This window comes from Malurus melanocephalus, unplaced genomic scaffold (assembly GCF_030028575.1).
Source record: "Malurus melanocephalus ecotype Western Australia unplaced genomic scaffold, MMel_1.1 scaffold_20, whole genome shotgun sequence".
In the NCBI taxonomy this organism is placed as follows: Eukaryota; Metazoa; Chordata; class Aves; order Passeriformes; family Maluridae; genus Malurus; species Malurus melanocephalus.
Window position 1 is genome coordinate 4,101,923 of NW_026623252.1, and position 13,361 is coordinate 4,115,283.

The 13,361-nt window shown below is 48.0% G+C and overlaps 2 protein-coding genes across 2 annotated transcripts in view; one reads left to right on the plus strand and one right to left on the minus strand.

The window, feature by feature from the left end:
• Positions 1-13,361, minus strand: part of ACKR3 (atypical chemokine receptor 3) — a 31,750-nt gene that overhangs the window by 17,755 nt on the left and 634 nt on the right. The gene's annotated exons all lie outside the window — the stretch shown is intronic.
• The window catches only part of IQCA1 (IQ motif containing with AAA domain 1), a 125,310-nt gene that overhangs the window by 5,523 nt on the left and 106,426 nt on the right, over positions 1-13,361 (plus strand). The gene's annotated exons all lie outside the window — the stretch shown is intronic.

The window sequence follows — 13,361 nt, forward strand, 5'->3', positions numbered from 1 at the left end:
TTTCAGTTTTCCAGCAGGACAAAAAATGAAGGAATGACGTCTTAATTGTCAAGGTTAAGTCATCATTTGGTCTGGATCAGCTGCTGCTCCCCACCCCTTGTGGGTGAAGCTTTCTGCTGGAGCTCCCTTAACATGATTCATCCAACCCTCTCCCAGGAGAGACATTGCTTCCTTGGCATCCCTCCTGTATCCTGAGAAACACAGTCCAGCCAGAGGAGAAYGGAGGCAGCTGCTCCAGGCTCTTGCACAGAAACAGGAGGACTTAATCATGTTCTTGACACGAAAGGGAAAAGGATACATTTGGTTTTGRGGCCAGGCTGCAATGATGAGTCGAGCACGGCGCTGCAATCAGCACACGCCCACCGCTGGCTCCAGAATTTATGGATTATTCCAGGGAACCAGGAGACAGCAGCACTGCCACCAGGCCAGCTGCCGCTTCTGCCASTCAGTCTAAATGCTCTGGATCCCCCAACAGGCTGTGAATGGCCAGATGGATGAAGGAGAGGGCAAAAGGCACTTCCAGTCACTCTGCAAGACCTTCACCGAGCAGTTCATTGTTGAGCAASAAGCCCACACATGATGACTGGTCTTGCAAAACAGACATTACACACGCTTTCAGGGCTTTCCCAGTCTCTTAAGACAATTTGGTTTATCCTTCAGGATTTGGGCATGAAGTATTGATTAACACAGGCAGGTGTTTGGGTAGCAGGGACAGCCAGCCACTGTGGGGCAAACAATCCACGACCAGTCGCTCCAGAACAGCTCCTTGTRCCAGTGAGGACATGCTGGGATGTCAGAGCAAACCAAGGATGGATTTAGGGCAGGCCCTGGGACTCAGAATTGGTCTCACAGCATGTCTGCACAGAGCAGAAGGTGCTGCTCACTGTGTTTGGGCTGCAGCTATCAATGACTCCAGGAGTTCAGGGCAGGTCAGCACGCCATGAACAATTCCAGGGCTCCAGAGATCAACATCCRGCAGTGACTGGAATTTACTTTATACCCTGAGTCATACGACCACTGCTGGCTCTGCATCAGCTAATCTAAGCAGACAGGGATATGYTGATGGTATCTCAAGCCCTCAAGACTTGTTTTGTCAAAGGACCACCACGCCCTGCCTTACCTTCACTGGCATTCGGCCTGGAGGAGCAGTGAGCTGGAAATCCCAACATGGAGCCAGAAATAAAGACTGTTTCTCTATGTTTACTTACTGAACTGCACTCTCTTGGCCTTCCCACTCAAGAAAAGCTTATCTTTGTAAGATTTCAACATTTACATCCCCACAACAAAATCCACATGGAACTTGAACAAGCCAGATTAAGTGGCTACGRGCGTTTTCGAGGTCAGTGGAGTCAACAGAGCAAATTTCCTGTTGGGCTTCTCTCAAATAATGTAAAACAAAGCCATTTATTTACTCTCAGAAAGTATCTGGGATGACATAAATCTGCTTTCTCCAGCAAGAGGCGAGTGACACTTGTAATCCCTTGCACACATTTGGTTGTTGAGGTCTTCTCTGAGTTACAAGTGAAACTTCACACTTTGGGGCAGCTGTTTTTGGAATCCTTTAGGATCTGATGCTACCAGCTCAACATGAACCAGCCATTYAAGCACTTAAACAGAAACAGCACTACTGAGAGTCAGAGTGGGGGAACCCCAGAAAGAGGATTCAAGAAGCAAAATTACCATGCTTAAAACCTTTTCAGGAGCTTCAAACTTGCCATATAGGTTCAGGAAATTCTGAGACTCGTTCCTACCTTCCTTCTCTCCCTCCTGCAGGTGGTGCAAGGGTTTTAATGGGAGCCTGGTGCATGTCAATGCCATCTGTAAGGACCCTCATTCCTGGATATTTGCAAATGTTTTATTGCATGGCTGAAAAACATGAGAAGGAATAAATTATGAAGCATCTTGAGCGAACAYGCACTCTCATGAGGCACTGAGATGCTTACAGGAATAATGTACAACTGCATTACAAAGYCCCTTGTTCTTCAAAGTGATGCTGATGCGGCAGAAAATGATAAATCAATACTGCAGAGGGCTTTCAAAACCGCTCATTCCTTGGGGTTTATGAGCAGGCTGTGATGTCCAAGTTAAACGTAGGGGTTGCATGCCTCCAAACCTATGTTCTTCCCTTCTGTGGGCTTCAGGCTGCCAAATCAAATGCAGAAATAGCTTCAAAAAGGGTTCAGAAGATGTAGGCGCACCCCAAGAACCCGAGACATTGTGCCTGCTCTTAGAGACACAAAGCCATCTGAAGTACTGAGGGGCAGCAAAGCTTTGTCACAGGAGAGTCACAGGCTGCTGGTGACACAGAGCCATTGGCAGCTGCCCAGCTCATTATGCCCAGCCATCCTTTGAAGGCTATCGTTCTGTGGAACGGAAATCAATACCCCACACACTGCTCCGAGCTGAGCCTGGGGGCTGGGMAAGSGAGGAAGGGGAGCGATGGARGCAGGGTAACACACAGGCAGCAGGCRCAGCCCTGATCCTGCACTATGGAGCGAAGGAACACAAGTAACCTCCAGGTTACTGCTGCAGGGAGCCTGGACTGTGCCCCTCCACGCAAAGGCAGGTGCTGCTGGTGGGTCCGTGCCATCTCCTGTGTGGCCAGGCTGGTGCCATTGGCCCCGTGTCACACTGAGGACTCTCACATACACTGCCTGCGCTCCAAACCAATAATCACTTAATACAAAAGCGCTCCTTTATCATCCTGACATCGTCACGAGTCGCACAGGAAACGCACCTTCAAGGGCAGCATTTTCATATTGATCACCCCCAGGGACCTGTGTTAGCAACAGATGAAGAAAGGCTTTACCCACATCCGACAGGATCACTGTTGTCCAAGGCTTTGGATCTCTTTGTTGSCCTATCAAGACACAGCTCCGACCCGCTGGGCTCGTACCCCTCAATGCCACAGGCTGGCTGCAGCTGCTTTTCATCGCTGTCTAAGAAATTATCACAGGAGACTTCATGCAATTAGGCCTCAAAAATGGGGATGTCAGTCCTCCAGGGGAACTGAGCCTGCCTCATGAAAGCTGCTTCAGCCTTTGCTTTTCCGCACAAGGTGTTTTTTTTTACCCTGAGGATTTCTTTCAAAGCAAGACACTAGTCAAGACACAGCAAGGCACTGTAGTTTTTACCTCTTTGTAGCTTATCAAGGTGAATGTCAGTAGAAAAAAAAATAAAAAAATCTCAGAGGTGACCAGGCACAGAGATGGCCATCTAAAGTTACATACTTTGGTACAAGAAAAATACAAAACCCACCCCTCTGTTTTTAGTAAAAGCAAACCTGGTCTGTCTCAGCGCCAGGACTCCGTTTAGAAATCAGCGACGGGAGCGTAATGAGCTGCACAAAGCCAGCCCTGTCACACCTCTCTGTTCCTTCYTGCAGACTGAAACCTCTCTCAGGATCCACAGCCTGGCTGAAGGCTCCTTCCAGTCCGTTCCAGTGTCCTGGTGGCTGGCCTGGGGCAGGACATGTTTCAAGGCGATGTTTTTCAGGGTGGCTTCAGCCTCCTACAGGATCCGAGGCACAGGCTGCAAGCTGCTGATCCTGCCCCAAGGAATAGCAGGGGGAGGATGGATAGGGATAATATTTGTACTGAATGTATGTTCTACAAGAGAGTGCTTCAAACCCAGCTGGGTAAACAAAGCGAGTAAGGAGAGGGATCTCTGGTAAAGTCCAGCTCGGCACAGATGGCGGACGAGGGAAATTCAAGGCTCTGGACTGCACAYTCCTTTTTCTCCCTCCGTCCGTTCCTGACTCTCCCTGATCTCTGCAGCCTCTCAGCTTGAAGGCAAACAAGGGGCATCCCCAAAATAARAAAGCCTGACATGTTATGATGGCTTTAAATAATCCCTGCTGAACCCAGGCTGCTGCATCTGGCATGTTCAACCCACCTGGACAGGAACTCTGAAATCAGGACGATGCTCTCATCTCAGCAGCCCATGATAAAATCCCAATTCTGACAAGATTAAGCACAGGAGACAGAAGTTGTCACTTCACCACTCCCCTTAGCATCTTCCTCTGAAGAGCTTAAGGCTTCTTGCGTGGCCAAAATGTCTCCTGGATTTTACTCTGGTCAGGAAAAGCAGCAACAAATTGAGACAAGGTGAAGAATTAAAGCTTTCAGAAGTTGCAGCTGACATTCCCACTGGAGAGATCCAAGCCATTCCTAAAATAAGCACCCAAAAGGGAAACAGTTGCATCTTGATTTAAAAAAAAAAAAAATCTACATCTTGCATTTTGCCTAGGCTGGACTCCTACAGTCCATAAATAAAAAATAAAAAACCTTTATTTTCACAGGCAGTTTATGCCTATGCACCAGCTGCTCACCCAGACCATCCACCACTCCTCCAGCTAGCCAGGCATCCCAGAAAATGTGGGATAAACATGGTCCAATCCTTCCCTTTTTCCTCCTGGATATGAAACTCATTCCAAACTGAAAACAAAGAAAAGCTGAATACCTTTCAGCTTGAATGACTAAAGGGTTCACTGCAGAGGTTTTATCCATGATATTTCCTAAACATATTCTCTCAGCAGATAAGGATTGAGCTTGTGACTTCTTATTGTGCTTTATGTTTTTATTGTGTCTGTGAAATGAAGACTTTATAAAATAAATTGGCCATAATCCATTTTTTCCCTAACTCTGCGCTCAGGGGAAGCAAAAGGATGAACTACAACACAAATAAACAGATAAAATTCATGTTTAGCTTTATGGAGGGGTAAAACTTTTCATTGCTGGACATTTAGATTTCTTTACTGTGGATGATCCAATCTGCAAAATTTACTTTCCTTTTTGGTCTGGATATGAAATACCAGTGATACAGAGATAGAAATATTTGTAAAATGTCCATTTTTTCTGGCCCTCACCAACACCCAGGAATCGTCAGGAAACAAGACAGAAGATGAGGCATTGATTCTTGGCTGAACCACAATTAAGTTGTAGCTTTCCCTTCACTTCCAGCGCTTTAATTAGGCAGATTTTATTTGATGAAATCAATTATACGGCACGCTGGAGATAAGTTAGGGAATTAGATTTGTTTATGCTAATGCCTATCACTCCGGGGTGGTTTTGCCTGGGAAGGTGGTGAGGAATTGAATGTGATTTMTTTAGGAACAGACCTCGTTATTCCAGGAGGGGAAGATGGCTGCAGGGAGGAAAGCTGAGGGCAGAGCTGCTCATCCCCCAGCATGTTTTTCCAAAGCCCACAGCACACAGAAGTCTTGTGGACATTTTGAACACTGGGAGGGGCAGGGAGATGTCGATGCCTCCTGGAGCTTTTGGTTGGAGTGGTTTCACCCCCTACTGGACTAACTTTTGGCTTCCTTCTTTCTGGTTCGAGTTAATGTGAGACCAGCACTAGAATTCTGCAAAAGGGCCTGACAGAGCCTGTGMAAGAAGACAGCAATTGCTTTCGTCTCTTCTAAAAATCAAGCAGCCACCTTAATCCAGCACCAAGTGCTAAAGGCACAGATTTTCACTGCTGCTATTCACCTATCTCCAGTCCCCTGGGAATTAAGCACCTCTGGAGAGGAAGGGAGAGCCTTCCAGGACTCATCTGACAGTGGACAAAATCAAAGACAAGTCCAAAGGTGTCACYCGATGCCAGAAGGGGATAATTATCTGCTAATGATGGGTACAAAGCTTAGGAAGCACAGCTGGTGSTAAGTGCCACCTCTCCTTCAAACTTCATCACTCAGACTGATGATAAACGGGAACACTGGTGGCGAAAGCATCCCTCCTCAGCTGACTGGATTTGACACGGAAATCTCCCAAAAATCGCTCAAGTTTCCTCTTGCAAACCAAGATTTTGGAGGCTTCCAGCRCCGCTTGATAAAGCAACATTTCCAGAAAAGGCAAAACCAAACGAGCAAAGTCAAAGCAGAGGCTTTGTTTGCTTTAGAGCACAGGAATCAGCTCCCAGAAGTGAAACCTTATCTTGTGCCTCTGACGGGCTGGATCCCTGTCTGTGCCTTGCTCCCAGATTTGATTTTCCTGCAGCCTCTGAAGAGTCCTCCTGTGGCCACATGAAAGGCTTTTCACACCCCTCCATGGCACCAGCCTTTAATGCAGCCCCAAAGCCAGACCCACTGTTAGATCCCTTCCTGCTTGGAGCAGAGCTCAGGCTGCTCAGCCTCGRGTCTCCGACACGGAGCCTAAATGTACCGTGAAAAAATCTGGAAACAGAGGCACTTAGGGTTTTAATAAATGGAGATTTACTTAGTTTGAAGCTCAACATCAGATTTCTGCTGTACTTAAAGTAAATACCATTCATTAATGAAGAAAACATGGGATTTTTTTTCCCCATAAAAATAAACACACGATAAATTTAAAAGCTACAGCGTGTAGCTTTCTAAGGATTGCTTTTAATAAATTGTACATGTACCGACTGTCAGGCACGAAAATGCATGAGACTGGAGGAAAAAAATGCCAGTTTTGGAGCTGTGCCGTTTTTTTCTCCAGTTTTATAGAAATGATGCCCAAGGTGAGACATATCAGGGATGTTTCTAGAGCTTGGCACTGCGTGGATCCCTGCTGGGGCACGTGGAAGTGGATGAACCACACAGACCAAGCAGAGGGAGTGGGGAGCGAGCCTGAGAAGGTTGGAAATTTGAAAAAAAAATTTAAAAATGAAAGGAAAAAAGTACAATCAAAGCTTCCTGATGGCTTTCCCAGCTGATATCAAATACCTGCAGCAGCTGGTTGCTGGTGGATAGAGTCCACAGCAAAATGAGGGGTCTGGTTTCTGTCAGTCACAGCAACAGGGATGGGCTGAGCCCCACAAAAGGGCTGCAGTGGTTTTGGGGGAAAGCATTCCCAAAGGAAAGCAGACTCTTCTTTCCACAAGGGACACCTGCTTGCCACCAGCATTTTTGTGCTGGCCAAGGATGGTATGTGATGGCACATGGCTGGTGACATGGAGAGAGCACAGGCTGCGTCTCCAACAGCAGAAAGTAACACAAATCCCCACAGACTGAACCATTTCTGAATGTTTTAACCTCATTTCCACCCCTTCCCAGGCTTCCCCACCAACTCAACAGCAATTCTCACAGCTCCCATCTCCGTGACCTTTCTGTTGTGCTGCCCCCCAACCTCTACACGTGAACGTCACCTGTAAAATCCAGTCCCAGTCAGCTCTCCCTGACCTATGCACCGCACAAAAATTCCTCCTGCTAACATCAGACATGCTTGAATTAGCAAGGAAATGAAAACAAGCCACAGGAAAGGAGCGGGCTGGGGGAAAGGTGGGGATGGAATGCTAAGCAATCATGTCGAGTCACGGCTGGCCACATCCCKTTAGCCGTGTCTGAGGGGTGCTCGTGTCAAAACAGCCGAGGAGGAATCCTGCACAGCCAATCCTGCAGCACTTGGGATCTTTTTTGGGATACAGGCTCCAGTGGCTGYGCATCCCAGGGCTCCACAGCTCCCCTGCTTTATACCAGGAAAACCAAAACCCATCTGAGGCTCAGCCCTGCAAAATCACAACTTTCCAAGATGCTTTATAAAGTTACTGTGCAGCTGGAAGAAAGGAGTTTGGACAGGAGTTAATGAAGTTTGCTTGGTATTGGAAATTTGCAAAGTTCTGATGAAAGTAATGTAAATTGAAAAAAAAAAAAAAAACCAACAAAAACCAAATACCCAGCACTGTTACTTCAAAAACAAACTTGCTTTCCCTATTGCTTGTTCTAACACAAAGATCAGGAAAGATTCCAGCAAGCAACTCTCYCACCCACCTCATAAAAATGGCTGAAAGTGAGAAAATAAATTCATTTTCTTTTCATCCAGTATTTCCTCAGTCTCCTTTTTGCTTCAGCATCCCAGGAAACAGAGCGGATGTGAAGACAACCGTTTCAAGGTTGAGCAAATTGAGGCATTGAACAGTTTCTGTGATTTACCCATGCAGAACCATAATCCCAACATATTTGCATGTGAAAAACTGTCTYCCAAATTAATCTAGCCATGACTCTGTGGGTGGTAGGGGCAGAACTGTCATTTAATAGATGTATATTTACATTTTCTAGTTCAGGGAGGTATAAAACTATTTCCAATATTTGTCATGCCTTTCTCATTAATGTGTTTTTAATGCTGTGATTTTTTTTTCCATTGCAAATGCTTTTAGGAGTTCATCTCCCCCAAGCATCCCTTAGAAGAACAGGAGCTGCAGGAGCAATAACCACAAATAGAAGAGTTGGGATCCTGGATACGCAAGTCAGGCTGCAACAGCAACACTGCAGTCCAAAACAAGAGAAAACCAGCAGTGCTTGACTCTTAGTGCTTTGATTAACTGAGAGATGAGGAGGATTTGCTTCCCAGGACAGACTGTTTGCTCCCCATCTCATAAACTAAAAGGGTCTTTATATAGGGAAACTTTTATCAGCTCTTCCCGAGCTCTTCAGATCTGATCCCATCAAAATACTCCAGTTGTCAATGTGATGTGGAAAGAAATAAAGTTATTTGGAAAGAAATTAAGTGACCATCTTTGAAACAGCTCCACGGGTTATAACCCTGGGAGAAGACACTGAAGAAACATTAAAGATCAGATTTAAATCCAATGATTCTAGTGAAGTTGTGTAGCTACAGATGTGACTCCCTCCTTAGCAGACTGGACCAAATTCAACTCTGCTCCAACACACCCAGCCCAGCCATGGCTCCCATCTTCAGTCTTAATGAAAGCTTGTCCATGGTTTGAACCCAGCAACAATTAACCTTGACAGGGGGAGATAAGATTCAAGTTTCAAAGCACAGAGGGTTTACTGGGGGTTTGTGCGCTTTCATGAGGCTCTGATTATTATTTTAATGCAGTTGTTTGTGGTTTAGTTTCCTTTTCTTTCTTGTTTTTAACTCCCCTTAATGGTAACATTGAATAGATAAAGGTTTATGCACTCATGGCAGGAGCCAAAGGATGGCCCAGGTCCAACCTACCTCCACCCCACCACACTTCTTGGATACACTTCCAGACAAGAGGAATCAGACAAAGAGATGCTGCAGAGAGTTCAAGCCTCAGACWTTTTGGAAAAAGGAGAAGAACTCATTAGGCTGAAGGGAAAGCCAAAAGTGGTCCGGAGAGCGCTTTTTTAGGGGCCCAAAATAAGAAGCCAACAGATCTCACACACCTCCCAGCAGGAAGCCTACAGTCATCCCTAGCACTGCTGATAGCCCCCTGTGCTTGGCAGGGTTCCACCCGACCATCTGGAGCTCATCCACTGAGGTGCAGCTCTGAGGAAGGAGACAGAGCACCCAGCAAAGGTGCTCAGAGAGGACGAGGTCAGGAGAGGGATGAGGGCTTTGGCTCACGAGCCTCGGAGTGGTTCCACCTGACAGCAACAGAGGGTATATTTATCATGCAGATAGTGAAGCTGCCACTGGCATGGGCAGTCCTGGGAGAGCTTTAGGATACCCAGCAGTCAGTGCMTGGTGAAACCCTCCCGAGAGCTGGGTATGTTGCACTCCCACYGCTACCTTCGCCATTCACACCTCGTGTGTCCAGGAACCACAAAGCCACAGGAGCTGCCGCCTCGTGGAGCGATAGCTGCATCCCTTCTGCTCTCCCCAGCTGATGTTTTGATGTTGCTGCTGCCTTCAGCAGAGCTCCATCCGACTGGGGAGCCAGCAGTTTGCTCGGCACCTCCGTGTCCCCTTTGAAGGCAGCAGCGATATTGGGCTGTTAATGAGAGCCTGTTCTCTGCCGAGGTGGAAGTAYAGCTCTGAAGCCTCCACCAGAGCTCTCCAGACAATGCAGCCACGGGAGATCTTTCAATCAGAGGGAAGAATCAAAGCTGGGGGGTGACCTGGTCAGATCAGCTGGAGAAGGAGATATAGGGGGGAGACAGGAGAGAGCAGGCGCACTGCAAGCCTTGCCATTTTCTTCCCATGGCCATTGGGCAGCAAAGAGCAGTGGCTGAAGAGTTCACAGGTGYTCTCAATATGGGCCAATATCCCCTAGAAGGGTTAGCCAGCTGTGGGGCTAGGAAATGTGCCATCAGCACCAGAGAAAAGCAAACCAGAGTGCAATATTTGGTATTTGTTTATGGTCTCTCCGGACATACCTTTGTGTGTCCCCCCTGCTTTGCATTCACACTGTGTACACTGAAAGCACTCATTCAGTTCAATACATGGACTTCCCTTCTCTCACCCTAAACCTAACTTAGAGGACACCTTGCTGGACCAGAGAAAAGGGGAAATGGACARGATTTTTGCCATGAGGCCACCAGTAGATCATGTAACCACCACCCACCCACTGCAGCAACAAAAAGACAGCCCAGACTGAGCTTTTCTTCCCCAGCACACACCTCTGTGTTAAGCTGAAGCTGCCACATCCTGCCCATGGAAGCCTTTAAAGATGCAACTCACTCACCTTTCAAGTGAGACTCAGTCCTCTCTGCCTCACAGCAACTGCTCAAGACTCATTCCAGGATTTCCAGGTATTTTTTTCTTTGTTGGCATGCTGTAAGCACACCCAGTTCTCTCCTTAGAATTCCTACAGCTCTCTGCCCTCATGCTAGGAGTGACCACTGGCTATTTGATGACCACCTTCAGCCGGAAACATGGGAAGCTCTTTTTCCAAGGGCTGTTTGGATTCCAGGAGTGGCACACAGATTTTAAAGCTCTCACTGAGAGCACCAGCCAAAGTTAAGGCACAGCTTTTTCTAAACAGTGATCCCACAAGGCTCTGCTACCATGATTTAAATCCCTGGGGAGAGGAGATTGGAAGGCAGGGGGGTGAGAAGGGCAAGACCCAGGGATGCTCCTGGCCAAGGCGTGCAGGAAAGATGCACCTGCAGGCAGAACTCAAGCTCCTCCCAGAGCCCAAAGGAGCACCAAACCCACAGCTGAATCGTGTCGTCTTTCAGATTTTCAGCCACCAGATCAAAAGACAAAGCCACAAGGGCACAGTCTTCTGTCTGACCTGTCCCAGATTTTTTGAACTACCCTAGAAAGCTACTGCAGGGCTTTAGGGGAAAAAAAAGCTCCTGATAACAGAGAAAGCCAGGTTTTAATATTGTGTGCATTATGGTGGGGCTCACAGCAGGTCACCGACCTTGCACAAAATCTGGTTCAGGGGGAAAAGTCTTTCTAGTAGCCTAGAAGTCTCTAAAAAGGGGGGAAATGGGGCATCACACCTCCAGAAAAACAAGGCACACTGACAAACTGACTGCCTGCAGCTCCCAAGCAATAAATGAGCCATGGGCAGCCTTGATTTTTAACAAGACATCACTAATGGTGTATTCCAAACATGAAGAGCTGCTCCTGGGGCCAAACCATCAAACCAGGACTGCTTAAATACCCCTCAGCTTGTGAAAGCTTGCAGAGCAGCGCTCTGAGCTGCTGCTGAGCCCGGGATGATTCAGCCTTTGCCACATCCTTCCCTGCGCAGCTTTCAAGTGCCAGCCGAGCCCAGAGCTTTTCCTGCTGCTGGGTGATTTCAGATCCTTGACCCGGTAATGGCATCACATCTGCTAACTATTATCAGAGGGGGAGAAAGGCTCTCCCTCCTCGCTTCCCCGCTCCAAGCCAGCACAGCACCGTGTTGTGTCTGTGAGAGCTGAAAGCAGCCGGGCTGCAATTCAAACAAATCAGATCTAATCACCCTTATCAGAAGGGTGATAAAACCAGCAAAGCTGAGAGGCTGCAAAAACACCAGGCAAAGAGGTTTTCCTTGATGGGCACGGAAAGCCAACACCTCTGAAGAGCTCTCTTCCCCACAGAGACACCGGATCACAGCAGGGCACTGCTGAAGTGCCTGCGCAGGTTCTCTTTCGCAGATCTAAAAAATGTTATTTCCCTAACTCTGCTGCTGAGGAGAGCTCTGAGACACAGAGGGCTGTATCCTGCAATCACACAAAGCTCCTAAATTTTGGACACAGATGGATTGACACCATGCCAGCTAGATGSTCCAGAGCTGCAGTGATGGTCCAAACAAAACTTGGAGACAGATCCAGCTGCTGTGGAGGTGACCACAGGTTTACTTTGTTAGCACAGCTGCCCAGCCCGGGTTGGAAGCTGGCACAGGCACAGAGATGAAGATGAGGATCCTGAGTCTGAGACCCCCTTGTAGAGGACAACACAATCGTGGATGCTCTGGGAAGCACAGCGGGGCTCTAAGTCAATCAATCTAATCAATCTTCTGTCTGCACAGGATATAGCAATACCTCACAGCTGGTTCTCTTTGCCAGCTCCTGATCCCAAATTCACATCTCAGTGTTCCTGTACCACAACAGGAAAAGTCCTTGGCAGTTTTCCTGCCTTGGGGTGCCCAGACTTTGAGAAGCGGGGTTGCCATGAGATTTTTCTGGTTAGGCTCAGCTCCAGAGGAACCACCTGGAGCCCTTGGCCGGCTACTGGGGAACCTCTGCCTTGGTCTGACTCACCTTCCCGTGGCAGAGGAGCCTGAGAAGTGCTCAGGACAGCGGCATTTTACAGGATGGGGTGTGCACGGGTGTGCAGACACACAGGGAACTTCCTGACACCCTCCCCTGACCTCGCTCCGGCCAGYGTGACGCAAAACAAAGCTCCACTTACCCACTAGCAGGGAATGTCACGCAGGGACAGAAAAATAAGGGTTGGACGAGACCTCAGGAGGTCACCTAGTCCAGCTCTGTGCCCCGCTGGAGGAGTCAGCGCTGTATTATCCCTGTCAGGCACACATCTAACCTATTCTGAAAGGCCTCTGGTAATAAAAGCAACATATTCCAGGCTTTTGCTATTTATATCATGATTCTGAGCACTGCTTGAAGAATGGAGGGCACAGAGGGGAATTGCTGCATAATAGCTGGGAATAGCTGCATAATAGCTGAGCAATGCATTACTGAAATGTTGCAGGACCCCAGGGGAAGCTGCTGAATAGGTAAGGACATCTCAGTGCAAAATGTAAGGGCAGGGCCACCAGCAAGGTGACGAGGACAGGCTGGAGCGCCCCAGTTGGGCTGGCCAGGCCACCTGGCAGGGTTGTGACATCTGGCAGAGCTGCCCAGGGTGGYTGTGGAGTCTCAATCTCTGGACACATTCCAAACACACCTGGATGCATTCCTGTGTCATCTGCTCCAGGTGAGCCAGGGGGTTAGATTGGAGGATCTCCAGAGTTCCCTTCCAACCCCAGTTATCCTGTGATTGTGTGACAGGTGAAGGCACAGAGCTCAGAGCTGCCCAGGTCCTGCCCCCCACAGAAGGTGGCCTGACATCCTTCCCAGGGATTAAAAAACCAGGCAAATAAAGAAATAAAGTCGTGTTCTCAGCTGCAGGAGAGAGGGTGTCTCAGCAAGATGGGGGTCTGGCCATATTGACACAAACACGCAGACTTTAGAAAAAGAACAGTGGAAACGCTTAGTGCAAAATCCCATTAGCAAATAACGGGATTTCTGGGAG